Below are 15,295 nucleotides of genomic sequence, written 5' to 3'. Positions count from 1 at the left end.
GATCGTCGATGAGAGGCGCACTTTAACTTGGACATTCAAGGGATTAGTTGGTTAAGCATGGGCGCCCAAGTGTGAATGGGGTGAGCTCCTATAAAAGCCAACTAAACCTAATTTTTACTCATTCTCTCATTTGTGCAATTGAAGAGTGCTCTTGCTCCATCTCCATCTTCTTCTTCTTCACCTCCTTGTGTGTGTGTGTGAGAGAGAGAGAGAGGGAGAGTGTGTGTGCGATCGAGCATTACGAAGGCACGACGGCGGCGAAGCGGTTGAGCGCGGCACGACTGCAGCTTCTTCTTCATCGCGGCGAGGAATCCACCACGAAGGCGAGCGTAGAGCGGTGAGTGACACACCCTTTGTTTTCTTGAGCTTGCTAGTTTAGGCTTGTTGTGTGCTTGGAGCCGTTTGTGGCTCGCATACGGTGTATTGGCAAGTCCCTTGCTTCGACAGTGCGGCAAGGAGCGCACATTTTTGGCGCCGCTGCCGGGGATATGCCCTACACTAAGCTCGGTTAGCACTTTACGCTTCCTTGTGGTGCAATTTCTATCATAGGAAAGGCAGGGAAGGAGTGTGTGGAAGATTTCTGTTTTTTGCGTTTTCTGCAATTGCTGTCAAGTTTCAAATTCTGCTATTGTCTGCGTTTTTTCAATTTCTGGAAAAAAAAAATATTTAAAAGGAAAAAAATTCAGAAATTAAAAACGCGAGCGAGCGGGCGGCGAAATTTTTCGAAAATAAAAAACGTGACTCTTAAAACGGACGGGTTGGTTTGTATAAAAGATAGATCGGGATCGGGATCATTTTACCCAAGCCCAAGCCCAAGCCCAAGCCCAAGCCCAAGCCCAGGCCCAGGCCTCAGTCCTATGATATATACTAGACTCACTCTTATATATATACCCTACTCCCTCAAGAGAGAATGAGAGCATGTGGGACAAGTCCTCCACTCTCCTCCTTTCTCTTCCCACTTGCACCCTTAGACTTTCTAGTTTGGGCCTAGTTCCCTACTGGAAATTGACAGTTTTAGGGATTCCGAGGACATAGAGTGACCAAACGGAGGGCTGTAAAGCACGGCACGACCCTCTGACCGATACGCTCGTTTTGAGCTATCACACGGCCCATTCCATGACACGCTCTAAAAAATCTAGCAAAAAAACAAACAAAAAACACGCTAAAAACTAGTCACAAGGCCTCCTAGAGCAGCTTTTTGACACCTTAGGGTATCAAAAGCACATGCACTTACGCTCTGGGCGGGTGCTAGAACACGAGCATATTGAGGGTGCCTCTGTTCATACGGACATCCATTACCCATCCACGATAAGCTCTAGACCCTCAGCGGGGACACAAGGTAGCACCACCCAAGACCCTAAAATAGCCGCTAGTGATTCCTCCTCCGACTCAGAAATCATGGAAGCATACCCTAACCAAAACACTGAGAGAGAAGGCCATGCACCTCCCGAAGCTCCACAGCCTAGTACTAGTATGTTTAGCCGTTTCATGGAAACATTAGGTAGAGCTACTCGCTCGGAACCTGATGCAAATGAAGCACACGAAGGGGGTGGGGAAGTGGACTCTCCTTTCACATCGCACGTGGACCCCACACCCCCAAAGAGTGTCCATGTGGATATCCTACCAACTTCTTACCAAGAAGGCCCTGTTGAGCTGCCTCCTTCAGAAGTTCCCTCTAGAGTACCGTTGGTGACAAGTAAAACCACGGGGAGCAACATTGCTTCTACCTCACAAGAAACCGTTAACACGTCGACTCTAGAAGGACATACGACCTCCACACTGAGGTGTTGATGGATCTACACTCTGGCCACGCCTACCATGTAGGATGGATAGAGATTGTACAATCCACTTCTAGTGCCACGAGCATCGAAGATCAACAGAAAATGATCTGTAATGTTATCCATGGCATTATTCAATCAGAAAGGCAAAACCAAGGGGTAAATATACTCTCAACTGGCCCCATGAGATTTCTGGATACGAGCAAGGCTCAACAGCCTACTCTATCACAAATGGAGACTCCTCTAATGAGCCCCATGGACCCACCTTACGTCATTTCACCTGGGGTCTCTATGCAATCTGAGCCTCCGAGCGAAAACTTTAGCTTCCCTAACTTGGCTCAACCCTCTATCAAGGAAAACACAGTGCTCACTCTAGGGATAAGCCTGACAGAGAATGTACCGATGACATCTACGGTTAGCGCAGTGCCACTACCTAGTGTCGTAGTACCTAATATGGGGCCTCGACCATATGTGCCTCTAGCCCCTTATGCACACATGGCCCCCACACCTCCAATTGTACCACTTGCTTATGCTCCTCGAGTGCCGCTCCCTAGCTCTTATCCGAGTGGACCTATGCCCGGTTATGTTCCATATCCTGCATCATCTACACATATGCCAAGACCGGTACCCGTTCCTCTCCCACATATGATTCCAAGAGTACCTCCACCGGCCCTACCTCCTCACATAGGTGACTTGGCAGCGTTTGCTCAAACCATAGGTCGATCTATCGCGGAAAATATGCATCATGCATCTGATAGAGAGCCTAGAAGTAAGGCAGTACAAATTGCCAAACTCATGCAAAAATTCAATGGGGACGAAGATGCTAGAAAACACATTGAAGTGTTTGAACAAGTATGTGATTCCTTAGGGGAACGCAACGAACTACATAAGTGCGATGCCTTAAGCTTGACATTAAGTGGGAAGGCTGGAGATTGGTATAGGACCCTAAGGGTGGACGAGAAAACAATCTACCCTACCCTTCGAAGGTTGTTTCTAAAGGAGTACATACGAGAAGGTGTGCTTTGGGGTGTAGCATCTCAGCTACAGAAGGCCGAACGTAAGGAAGGAGAGTCAGTAAGGGACTTCATTAGTCGTCTAAAGCACTTAAACTCTCGTTGCCCTGTAAATGAGTGCTTCAACAATAACCAATTGCTTGATCGATTCATTCGAGGGTTGAGGAATGAAGGAATCTATAATGGACTAGTGATTAGAGGTATCACAACCTGGGAAGATGTCACTGCCAATGCAATCCAACTAGAGGACAACTTGATGATAGCAGGCATGAGGGTGTCTACTGACACGAGATCCACTAGCTCACAAGCCATTGAGTATGAACCCATGACTGCAAAGCCCATTGCCAATGAGCCAAAGGTATTTGAGACATTCTTGACAGACCTCACCAAGGCAATCCAAGAGTCTCTTAAGGATAATCGACCCCCTCAAAATAGTCACATGTATCCAAGAAGGGAGCAACAATGGTGTTCCATTTTCTTAGGTCCACATAGCACTAGTGAGTGCCGTACGTTTAGAGTAAAATTTAATGGAACTTGCAATGCATGTGGTAGGTATGGTCACCAAGTTAAGGATTGTTTAATGATCAAACGTATGATGGCAAATAGACCACCTGTAGCCTGGACGGATGCGCCTCGAGCTCCTGTATTGATGCCTACTCCACCTGTTGAGCAACTACCGCAACACATGGTCCCTAGACCTCAAAATGTTGTACAAGCTACACCGTTACCACCTCCTGTGCTAGGACCGCAACCCCCGCATCCAAGAGTCGCCCCTATGAACCAAGTGGGTTGCGAGCCATCAAATGCTTATGCAGATGGTTGTGAGGAGGAAATAGACACTAGTATTGCCTACGGACTTGATACATTGGAAGAGTGTACTATATACTACATGGAAGATTGTTGGGGACAAGTCAAGCCGGTTTATCAAGCTGCTGCTCTCGCATCCAGAGGTCAAAATATCAACACCCAGGCTAGGAGGCCACCTCTTCAATGCTACGAGTGTGGTGGACCACATCGAGTAGCGGAATGCCCTATTAGGCTGCAAAAGAATGCTGTACAGATGCAAGTGAATCAAGGGAGCACGTCTGCAATGCCAATACTCACATGTAATCGTTGTGGCATAGATCACTTGATTGCCCAATGCCCCTATAACCCAAATGCACCTAAAATCACACCCCTGAATTTGGTCGAAATTGCTAGTGTGACATCACCAATACCACCCGTCGCACCCGCTTATGCGATTACACGGTCCATGCTTCAAGGGCCAGGACATATCCTCGAAGAGAGAGATACCGCGTCAATTATCCAAGCAAAGAAAAAGAAGACACGAAGGAAGAAGTCGCAGAATACGGAAAATTCAAAGCCAAGTTCCAAAACAAACATAGGAACAGGAGATGACCCCGTGTATATGAATGACCTCGAGGATGATTCAGATTCAGTCGAGACAATGGAGACTAGAACCAATACCACAAAGGGAAAGACCGACAAAGAAAACCGTAACATGGAACCAAATGAAAACCGAATAAGAGAAAATCATAAAGAGCCTCTGAAAACACCACAAGTGTTTCCAAATCCAATCCAAGACCCCCAAGATAAACCGCAGGGGCAAAAAGGGAAAAATCGTAAACAGAAGATTGGGACATACCCAAACCCAGTAGACGAGATTAAGCAGGTGAAACATCTAAGAGGTTTAGTGGAGGAGACTCAAAGGAAACTAGAACCAGAACCCATGCATATCAAAATTCATGACACAGTGTTTCCCACGCAAGTTCATCCACCCCACATGAACCATAGACCGTTAGCCATATCTAGTATCATCCAAGAAGGGAGTGAGGACAGGACATCAGAAAGTGAGCATACACCCTTCTTGTTGGAAAGGATGTTTAACGAAGGAATACCTGATCCCATTGAGGAATATGAGATTCCATCCTCACCAGTTCCTAGTCAAGGACCTACACCCTGCAAAACGCCAATGAATGTTTCCAAACTAGTGGACTTCATGTCTTCTGAGGTCCGAACCACGATCATAGCAAAGCTGTATGGAGATCCTGAGTTATTCCTTGCACTTCGAGCATTCCTTAACGGAGAGCTACGAACGGGATTACCGCAGTTTGCGCAACCAAATAGGCCTGACTCGATTATGATTGATGAGGAAAATCACGTGCAATCACTTGACTTAGATGGACACGAGTCTGTGATTGAGGTACCCATTAACGAATTAGGGCAGTATTTTGAAGGCGACGAGTCTAATGCGACCCTACCCATCACTACCAAGGGATTAACTATAAAGGGAATTCTTGATGGTGGTGCGGGAGTTAGCATCGTTACAAAAGATTGTTGGGAATCCATGGGAAAACCCCGCCTCAGTGTTACTAACATTGTGGTAAAGATGGCAAATGGTACCATAGCCAAACCTATGGGGATGCTCAAGGATCTTAAGATCAAAGTTCTAGGACACAAGGTACGACATACGTTCATTGTAATGGATTTCTCTAAACACCTTATGTCGTATGAAATGATTTTAGGACGACCATTCATGAGGGAAGCACAAATGGTTCACGATTGGTCTAAAAATCATGTCTATTTGCAATTCCAAGACTCTGTCCTTAGAGTGGATTTGGTGACTGGTAAGGTACACCCCTTAGGGAGTAAAACCATTATTGATCATCGCTCTGACACCACGGTTCACTCGGCCCCACTACAATATTGTTACACTTGTAAGAAGGATACAGACATTGGCCAAGATTCTCCTTATATGGATATCCTACCTGGGATGACTGAATCAGACAATGTGGATTGGGTCCACCTAGCATCAACCATAGACACTTGGGGAAATAGGGGGACGATCTGGGTAACACCTGAGGGGGATGAAATGCATATACCCTTAAATATGCTACAAGCAATGCATATCGCTTTCGACAAGACTCATCCTAATGTAACGAAGAAAACATACAAGTGGGTCCCTAAAGCTTCTTTAGTGACCATATCTAGTGCTAAAAAACAGAAGCCTTGTAAGAAACGTACCACTCGCTCCAAGAAAAGTAAGAAAATGTTGCGATGGATCCCTAAACGACTATTGGAAGCCCAAGGCTACTATCAAGGAAATGATCAAATCTGGGTGCCAAAACGTAGATTGTGCTCTTACCTATCACCTGACCCAAGTGAGCCCAATCCCGTATCTCCAAAACGAATCAATGATCGTGGAAAGAAAAAAATCACAGAATGCTACACACCCGCTCCCGAGCTAGTTTGGGTACCAAAGAAAGAACGATTTGTTCCACCTAGCTCAGGAAGGGGGGAGTCCCATGAAGATTCTAGCTCCTCATGTAATACATCCATAGAGGTAAAAGCTTCTACACAGCCTCCATCTATAGTAGTGGACCTCCATGAAGCTACAAAAGAATCCACACCTCCCAGTGTTCAAGAATCACCTAATGAACCACTTCAAGTTCGATCCTGGGAGAGTACCTTACCACCGTTGCAACTTGACGAGGCACCTAGGGTAATAGCAAACTACTGGCAAAAATCCTCACCTATTACCAACTGGAACAATTGGTTTCAAAGGGTGACAAGCTCATTTCAAACGGTATGATCTACCCAAGGAAGGGGGGAGTGTTTGCTGACAGTCATCATTCATTTGTTTCCCTCTCAACCTTTTTCCCTGACCTCTCAATCTCCGATCTTAGGGAATGTACATATAAAGCTTTATACTCACAAAAAAAAAAAGAGAGCAAGAGCAATTAGCAAACGAGTATGCACATTAAAGTCAAAACATTGACTCAGACCTACACATGTCACATCTGGTACAGTGAAACAGAAACCTATGCCATAAAACACCTTTGATCCTCATCACTTGAGTGATGGAGGGTAGGTAAGATTAGTACGATAGGAGTGTTTCTGTTTTAGAGTTGAGTGATTAGCAAAGTTCTCTTTTCCCACTAATGTGCCTCCTAGAGGTATTGTTTTTGTTTCCTAGTGTGTACAGGAACGTGTTGCTATTGATAGGATTTGGACCTTCATGGAACCTTTCTCTCGTTCACACTTCAAATCAAGCGCGACCATCAACACAAACAGGTGTTTCTTGTCCATTAGCATTGCCCTTATCTTTTTTGCATCCATGTTTGTCTGCTTTGATTGTGATTGGTAGCGTACTATTCAGCGCATTGGCTTGGTATCCAACATTTAATTCAATGCAATCTTTTGTCATAATCACTTGTTTAGGTGTAAAAATCAAGCAGTCCGACTAAGCTAGTTTGACCAAGCTAGGTATTAGAAATCTTCTCTTAATACCATGGGGAATGCCTTCCTAATAAGCAATGGTTACTTAGGTTCTTAATCCGATTTAGGCAGCATTGTATGAAATGTACTAGGGCTTTCTAGTGGGCTTAACCCTATCGACCTTTAGCTTAAGTATTATAAAGGGAGTTTACTAATGTGATGAGCCTGGGGAGTGTAACAGTGTTATATGACCCCCCAAAGTTACAAAATTTAAATGATGAAAATGAACAAACAAAAAATCAAAGTGCCACAATGTAAAATTTTAAGCTGGAAAAGAAATCTCGGCTTGATTTGGTACTTCACTCACATGTATCGCCTATGGTACTAGAGCCCTAGAGGTTCCCAGTGTGGGCGCTTTTCCTTGAAAAGCAAAAAACCCAAGGCATACAAAATAAGCACACACATCATAATTGAATCACTGTGAAAAGACCTTGGGGGGTCAAAGAAAAAGTAATCAGTCAGGCGATGATTTCATGAGAAATTCCTTTTATGGTAGCTTAACTACAAGGTTTTCTAGATATAGCCTCTAGTCAACCCTCGAACATGAATACTTGGCTCTCGCGATTAAACAACTTAATTGACCACAAAAAATTAAGAAGCTTACCCATGGTATTAATATTCGATCTCTACTGCTTTTCGACTGTCAAATTAGCGACCCCAGACTTGTTTAATTTTTTGCCTTTACATCTGTTTATGCATCTGATTACATTGCAATTTAATGTTCATTGCTAACAAATTGTTTGAAATTCTTTTACCAATCAATGTGTCTACCTAAAACTGCATATGCTTTTTAAGAGAATGCAATTACTGTGCCAATGTTGTTTGATTTTGCAGTGACTGAAGAAGGCTAAGGACATTCATCTCAAATGCTCTTCCACCTCGACGAACCAGCTTCAACTCAATAGCTTCCGAGGACGGAATCTACATCAGGAAGGGGGGCATGTTAACCCTCACGGCTCACGGACACCCCATCACCTACGATGGACGTGTATAATGTATTTGGTAGAGTCAGGTACCGGGCTTGTCGGACCAATAGGGAAAGGTAGAGTGATCGTCGATGAGAGGCGCACTTTAACTTGGACATTCAAGGGATTAGTTGGTTAAGCATGGGCGCCCAAGTGTGAATGGGGTGAGCTCCTATAAAAGCCAACTAAACCTAATTTTTACTCATTCTCTCATTTGTGCAATTGAAGAGTGCTCTTGCTCCATCTCCATCTTCTTCTTCTTCACCTCCTTGTGTGTGTGTGTGTGAGAGAGAGAGAGAGAGGGAGAGTGTGTGTGCGATCGAGCATTACGAAGGCACGACGGCGGCGAAGCGGTTGAGCGCGGCACGACTGCAGCTTCTTCTTCATCGCGGCGAGGAATCCACCACGAAGGCGAGCGTAGAGCGGTGAGTGACACACCCTTTGTTTTCTTGAGCTTGCTAGTTTAGGCTTGTTGTGTGCTTGGAGCCGTTTGTGGCTCGCATACGGTGTATTGGCAAGTCCCTTGCTTTGACAGTGCGGCAAGGAGCGCACACCTTGCACAAGCTGTAGGTCCAAAGGGACAAGCAAAGAAGTCTGAAGAGCGAGACCCACGACCTAGGAGAGTCTTGCAATGTTGGAATTGCGGTGAGTCTGGACATGGGATGTATAATTGTCCTTGGCCCCGTGGGGAGCCAGGGAGACCTAACTTGAATTACCCAGTGATGAATGCAGGTGAAGGAAGTAGTCAGCAACCACGGCTTATACAAAGGCCAAATGGAGCAAGACCACCTCCACAAGGAGTGGAAGCAGTTCCACCTTTGCCAGACCCAAACGTGCATGTGGTAGAGGTGACAAATTCAAGAGAGGTTGACATGGAAGCAAATGGCATTAAGCGTGGCCGAGGGAAAGGTAAGGAGAAAGAAGGAGTTAGATCACAAAGTGACCATGGACGAGAAAAGAAGGCAAAGGAGACCAAGGAAGCTAAGAGGACTCGACGTCATATCAACCTCCAAGACTTTCCTCTTGGACATGGAATGGCTCCATACAACCTGTTGGAAGACATGAGAGGTAAGGGTCCTGATATCTCATGGCCTCAATTTCTTGCATTATGTCCACAAGTTAGGAGGGATTTAACAAGGGCAGTTAGCACTAGGAGAAGGGCAAAAGAGAGTGTGCCTGTTGTAAAAATTGCACAAGCTGAAATGAATGAGGACATTACACCTGTGCTAGATTGTTACATAAAAGGGAGATTGGTTAGGAAAGGTCTAGTGGATGGGGGTGCACAAATTTGTATCATGACAGAGGGACTCATGCAAAAACTAGGCATGCACATCCATGAGACACCTGAAATTAAGGTCAAGATGGCAAACAATAGCAAGGCTAGGTGCGTAGGCATTTGTAAAAATGTTTTTGTGGAGGCCTTTGGCATTAAGAAGGCAGTGGATTTCTATGTCATGTCTACCAAAGGAAATGGTTACCCATTTATCCTAGGGAGACCATGGCTAATGAAAATGCGAGCTTTGCAGGATTGGGAGAGTGGAAAGCTAATTTGCAGGAACGACAATCATAAGAAGGTTGTCTTTGACATGAAGGAGCAACGCCAAGAGGAGCTCCATGAAGAATCATCTCAAAGTGAGACGGAAGAAGGTTGGACCGATAACACTTCAGAAGAAGAAAGTAGCGGCAGCATTACTGAAGAGGAGTCTTCCATCGAAGTCATGGGGGTAAGGTTTAAGCCAAGCAACCAAGAGACCTCTTGTCAAGGCTTGGAGGAGGTAGGTCCTCAAGAGAACCAAAAAGTGGAAGATGAAAGAATGCTAGAAGGTATGCTATCTACAACACTTACAAAGGATGAAAGAGAGGAGTTCAAATGTGTGCTAAGGAAATTTCCTAGGCTTTTTGCTAAAGACTACACCGATGTGCGTGGAGTAGTTGCTGTTCAACACAAAATTGAGTTGAAGCTAGAGGCCACACCTAAGGCTCAGAAGCTACGAAGGCTAGGAGTCATCAAGGAGCAGGCTTTACTCAAGGAGGTAAGAAAGCTTCTAGCAGCAGGTTTCATTTATCCAGTGGAGAATTCAGAGTGGGTCTCTCCCGTTGTTGTCACTCCTAAGAAAAACGGAAAGTGGAGGGTGTGTGTGGATTACCGTCCACTCAATGAGGCAACAAAAAGAGATCACTTTCCCCTCCCATTTCAAGATGAGATACTAAATGAGGTAGCTGGTCATGAGAAGTACACTGTGTGTGATGGCTACTCAGGCTACTTTCAAATAGGTATCGCATTGGAAGATCAATTGAAAACAACCTTTATCACTCCTTGGGGTTGTTATGCTTTTAGAGTCATGCCATTTGGTCTGGCAAATGCTCCTGCAACATTCCAACGTTTCATGAACATGGTGTTTCAAGCATTCTTTGGAAAGTCAATTAGGGTGTTCATTGATGATTTCTGCATTTATAGCTCAAAATCATTGCATCTACAAAGGGTAGAAGAAGGTTTAAAGAAGCTCTACGACATGGGAGGTCAACTCAACCCCGACAAGTGCCACATAGGTGAGGATGAAGTGATCTTGCTCAGTCACAAGGTTTCCTATAAAGGCATTGAGGTGGATCCTTCAAAAGCAAAGGCTCTTATTGAGCTCCCATCACCGAAGAGTCTTAAGGAGGTTATCTCTTTTATTTAGAAGGTGAAGTATATGTCACGCTTCATTCACTTAGCCTCGGAGTTGCTTCATCCTTTGCAAAAGTTGACACAACAAGTAGAATTTGCATGGTCTGATGAGCTTGAAGAGTATTTTTGTAACATTAAAGTCATTTTGTCAGAGCTACCAACACTCATGCCTCCTTGTTGGGAGTACACATTCTTTGTTAGCTCTAGTGTTGGAAGGGAAACAATTGGTGCTGTGTTGCTACAACAAGATCCCCACAGTACAAGGATGCGACCCATCTACTTTGCTAGTAGGGTCATGAATGCTTTGGAGAGAGACTACACAGAAGCAGAACTCATGATGCTTTCTCTCATGTTTGCGGTGAGAAAGTTTAGATCCTACCTGCTACCAAAACCTTTTTTAATTCTCACTGCAGAAAATTTGTTCCCTTGGGTGTCATCTCAAATGAATCTTAGTACTAGGATCTCAAAGTGGATTATGGAGTTGCAAGAGTTTCAATACTCTTTCAAGGTAGAAGATAGTGTGCGTGCACAATTGGCAGGGATTCTCACTTATAGGGTACATGAGAAGGAGATTAAGGTGCCTCAAGTAAAGACCCTACCATTGCCACCACCAAAAAGTATTCCCAATGCTTTTACCTTGTTCTTTGATGGAGCTTTTCGACGAGCCACAGGGAAAGCAGGGGGAGGGCTAGTGTTGCTCAACCCAAGTGGAGAGGTGGTCATGAAAGAGAAGGTCAATCTACCAGGTTCAACTAGCAACAATGAAGCAGAATACGACACACTACTTCATGGTTTGAAGATGTGCATTGGCCAAGGGATAAAACGTCTCATGGTAAAGGGAGATGCACTTCTCATTGTTAAACAGATTTTAGGAATTTGGGCATGCAAGAATGAAAGCTTAAGGACAAAAGTTCATGCCATTCGTAAGATGTTTAATCAGTTTGAAGAAGTGCAACTATATCATATTCCGAGGAAACAAAATGAAGATGCCGATTTACTTGCACAACAAGCAGTTACATGTGTTGAGAGAGAAGTGCAGGTCATCATGGTGGCAGCAACTGTCAAGCAACCGAGATACCAGGGATTGGAGTCATTGGCTCCCATTATCGGCTACATTTTGGAGGGTGAGTTTCCACAAGACTTCACGAAGGCTCAGAAGAGGAGACTCATGAAGAAGGCAAGTTTCTATCTCTTCCTAGAAGGCTCCCTCTATCAAAAAGGGAAGGATCAAGTGTGCAGAAGAGTACCAACTATCGAGGAAATTCCAGCCATTCTAAAAGGTTTGCATGAAGAGGCATGTGGTGGTCATTTTGCCCAAGAATCAACTGTGAAGAAGATTTTGCTTGCGGGGTATGTTTGGCCAAGCTTGCATGTGGACGTTCAACATTGGTGTAAAAGCTGTCATAATTGTCAGATAAATGGAAATAGAAGGTTGGTGCATGGCCCGAGGCAAATAGTTCTTGCAAATGGACCCTTTGAAAAGTGGGGCATTGATGCTATGGGTCCTCTGCCTAGGACAAAAAATGGTAAACTCTACATTCTAGTGGCTGTAGACTATATGACTAGGTGGGTGGAAGCTCAAAGTGTGGCAAGAGTTAATGAGAGGATAGTTAGCAAGTTTGTGTACACTCACATTTGTTGCAGATTTGACACACCTTTGGAGATCGTTTCTGATAATGGTCCAAGATTTCGGAAGGGCTTGCTCACAGAAGTTTGTAATGAGCTTCACATTCTACATCGGCATAGCACACCCTACTATCCTCAATCAAATGGTTTGGTAGAGAGGGCTAATGGTGTCATTGCAGGAATCATTAGAAAGATGGTGCAAAACAAGACAAAATTATGGGATGACTTCTTGGATGGTGCCTTGTGGGCATATCGAACCACATATAGGGAAGCCACGGAGTTCACACCATTTCACTTGGTCTATGGTCAAGAGGCTTTGCAGCCTATCGAGCTCAACATTCCAACAATGCAACTTCATGGCAAAGGAGCACAAGATGATCAAGAGGTATGGATGGATCGACTTCTTACGTTAGTGGAGCTTGAGTGGAAAAGAGAAGCAGCATACGAGTGCTACAAGAGGAAAGCCACACAAGCGAAAGAAACACACGACAAGAAACTGAAGGACAAAGGCATCAAGGAAGGAGAGCTTGTGCTAAGGTATGACAATCGACTTGACAATCGTTTTGATGCCAAGTTTGAAACTAGATGGCAAGGGCCATACATAGTCAAGAAGGCTTTCAATTCTAGTTACTATCAGCTTATGGACTTGAATGGTAAAGAGCACTCCAGGAAGGTAAACGGGTATCGCTTGAAGCCCTATTTGAGTCGCCTTCTACCAAAGGATCTACCAAAGATCTGTCCAAAGGCCGCTGTCTCATGTAAGTATTGTTACATGAAGCAAGAGTGTAACTCCAGCCAAAATTCTGAGGGGCCAAACAATGAAGATCTCGTCAGGGACTCTGAAGCACTCTCTTTGGAAAAGATGCTCTATGATGGTACATGAATATACCATCATCCTGGGGGGAGGGCTATTGATAGCCATTTTTCGGCTCTCCATAATTGCCATACTAAGTTACTCCACCCTACCAAATTCGCCCAAACGCTATGGCTATCCCTAACATTTCACTGTACATAGGCGTGTGTGAGTTAGGGGGCTTTTCCCATATCTTCTTAAAAACCCTCAGCTAGCTAGTCACTGGGCTAGGTGAGCCAAAGAAAAATAAAAAAAATAAAAAAATAAAAGTATATTATGGCCTCTTTGTGTGTAAATATTTCATTGTATATATGGCCTAAATATAGGGATTTTTTATAATTATTTTGGTATTTTATTTAAATATTTCTACTTAGGTGTGTGTTTTATTAAACCTATGTACACCTTCTTTCATCCTCTTACACCATAATTATATTTTTTGCCAATATGTACATACTCTAACCTCATATTTTTCCTTTATACAAATCACTCCCACATTTTCACCCTCACCCTCGTGAAAACAAAAAATTGATTTCTACTCATTGGTTACTTTTATTATATTATTTACTTGCATACCTTTTTCTCTTTCACCCAAAATAATTCAAGGAGGGACCATATCATATGATTCCAATATCTTTCCATATCCATAACTCCTCCATATTTTTATTATTATTTTTACTCATTATTCTAACACCATGTGCTCATTGAGCTAAAGTCCATGAATAGTCCATACACTAGTCCCACCATGTATATATTTCTTATTTCACCAATAATCCTCCTCCATGCATGGGTCAAGGGCAACTTGAATGCTTTGTATTATAATATGACAAAGGAGGGGCTCACTCTTGGATGCATTGTACAAATTCAACAAAGGAGGGGGCCACTAAAAGACTTTTGCAGGCATAAAAAATAGGCTTTTTGGTGAGAATTTTGGCACCTATCTCCACTCCGAATTTGGAGCGGTGGTCAAAAGAAAAAATGTAGCCCACGCTCTGAATAATCACCTCAAATTTTTTCATGGTTTTTGGAGCTATCACCGGTGAGCTATGATTTTTTGCGTGGATCCCAGTTTGCCCACTTTTCTCACAAGTAGCCCTTAGTCTTCTCTCACCCTTCCACACACCTACTCACTCTTACACATCCCTCCCTCTCCTTCCCTCACTCAAACCTGCAATTTCCATGGCTTCTCCCACCCTCTTCACCATTACCCTTCTCTCTCATCCCTATAGTTCTTTTATGAACCTCTACATACATACACCCTCTCCATGTCTCTCTCTATTGCTTCTATGTTACAATTTCATTTACCTCTCCTAAAAATATCTAAAATTCAGCATCTTAACCATGATAACTTCTGCAAATTGAGGATTTTTCATCAACAAATCCTCTTTTCATCGTGGTGATCAACCGTGGCGGCGGCGTAAAGAAGCGAAGAAGAAGAAGAAGACCAACGGTCATTTTTTTCACAATCTACACGAGGGTGAGTTCAAGCTTCTTCAAAGCTTCACCATCTCAATGATTCTCTTTTAATTCACCCCTCTTCCTTCATCAAATCAACTCACTCTACCCATTGTAAATGTAACATTAACTTTCTAGTGATTACTAACGACTAACATACTAACACAAAATAGCATTGACCTAACCATAAAAGACACCTCACCTGAAGACATGTACAAAGTAACTCTCTCTCTCTCTCTCTCTCTCTCTCTCTCCTTACTTAATTTCACCTTATCTACCATCAATAATGCTCTCTTTTGAGCCCACACCCATGACTCAAGCAGACAAAGAAGGCCCGCAATGTTTTGATATTCAAAAAAATCATAATCCTGATTTTTTAGCTTGTAAATTAGGATTTCCAATAATCTTTATGAGGGGTTTCCAACCTATAAATAGACCCCGCTCCTTCTTGTAAAACAACCTCCAACATCTCACATAGCACCCCAACACTCTATGCGTGAGGAGAGACTTAGGTGTAGCAACCACTTGTGAGCTTCACTCTTGGTGTGAGAGAAGCCTTCAAGATACACATTGCAAGTGAGAGAGCGTGAGTTCCACAAATCTCAAAACCACTATTGTACATGCTCCTTCATCATCAATAAATCGAGGTTTGGTGCATCAAA

The sequence above is a fragment of the Adiantum capillus-veneris genome, chromosome 30 (assembly GCF_014529385.1).
Source record: "Adiantum capillus-veneris isolate H3 chromosome 30, ASM1452938v2, whole genome shotgun sequence".
NCBI classification, from domain to species: Eukaryota; Viridiplantae; Streptophyta; class Polypodiopsida; order Polypodiales; family Pteridaceae; genus Adiantum; species Adiantum capillus-veneris.
The sequence above is the reverse complement of the archived record's forward strand: the minus strand, read 5'-3'. Positions refer to the sequence as shown.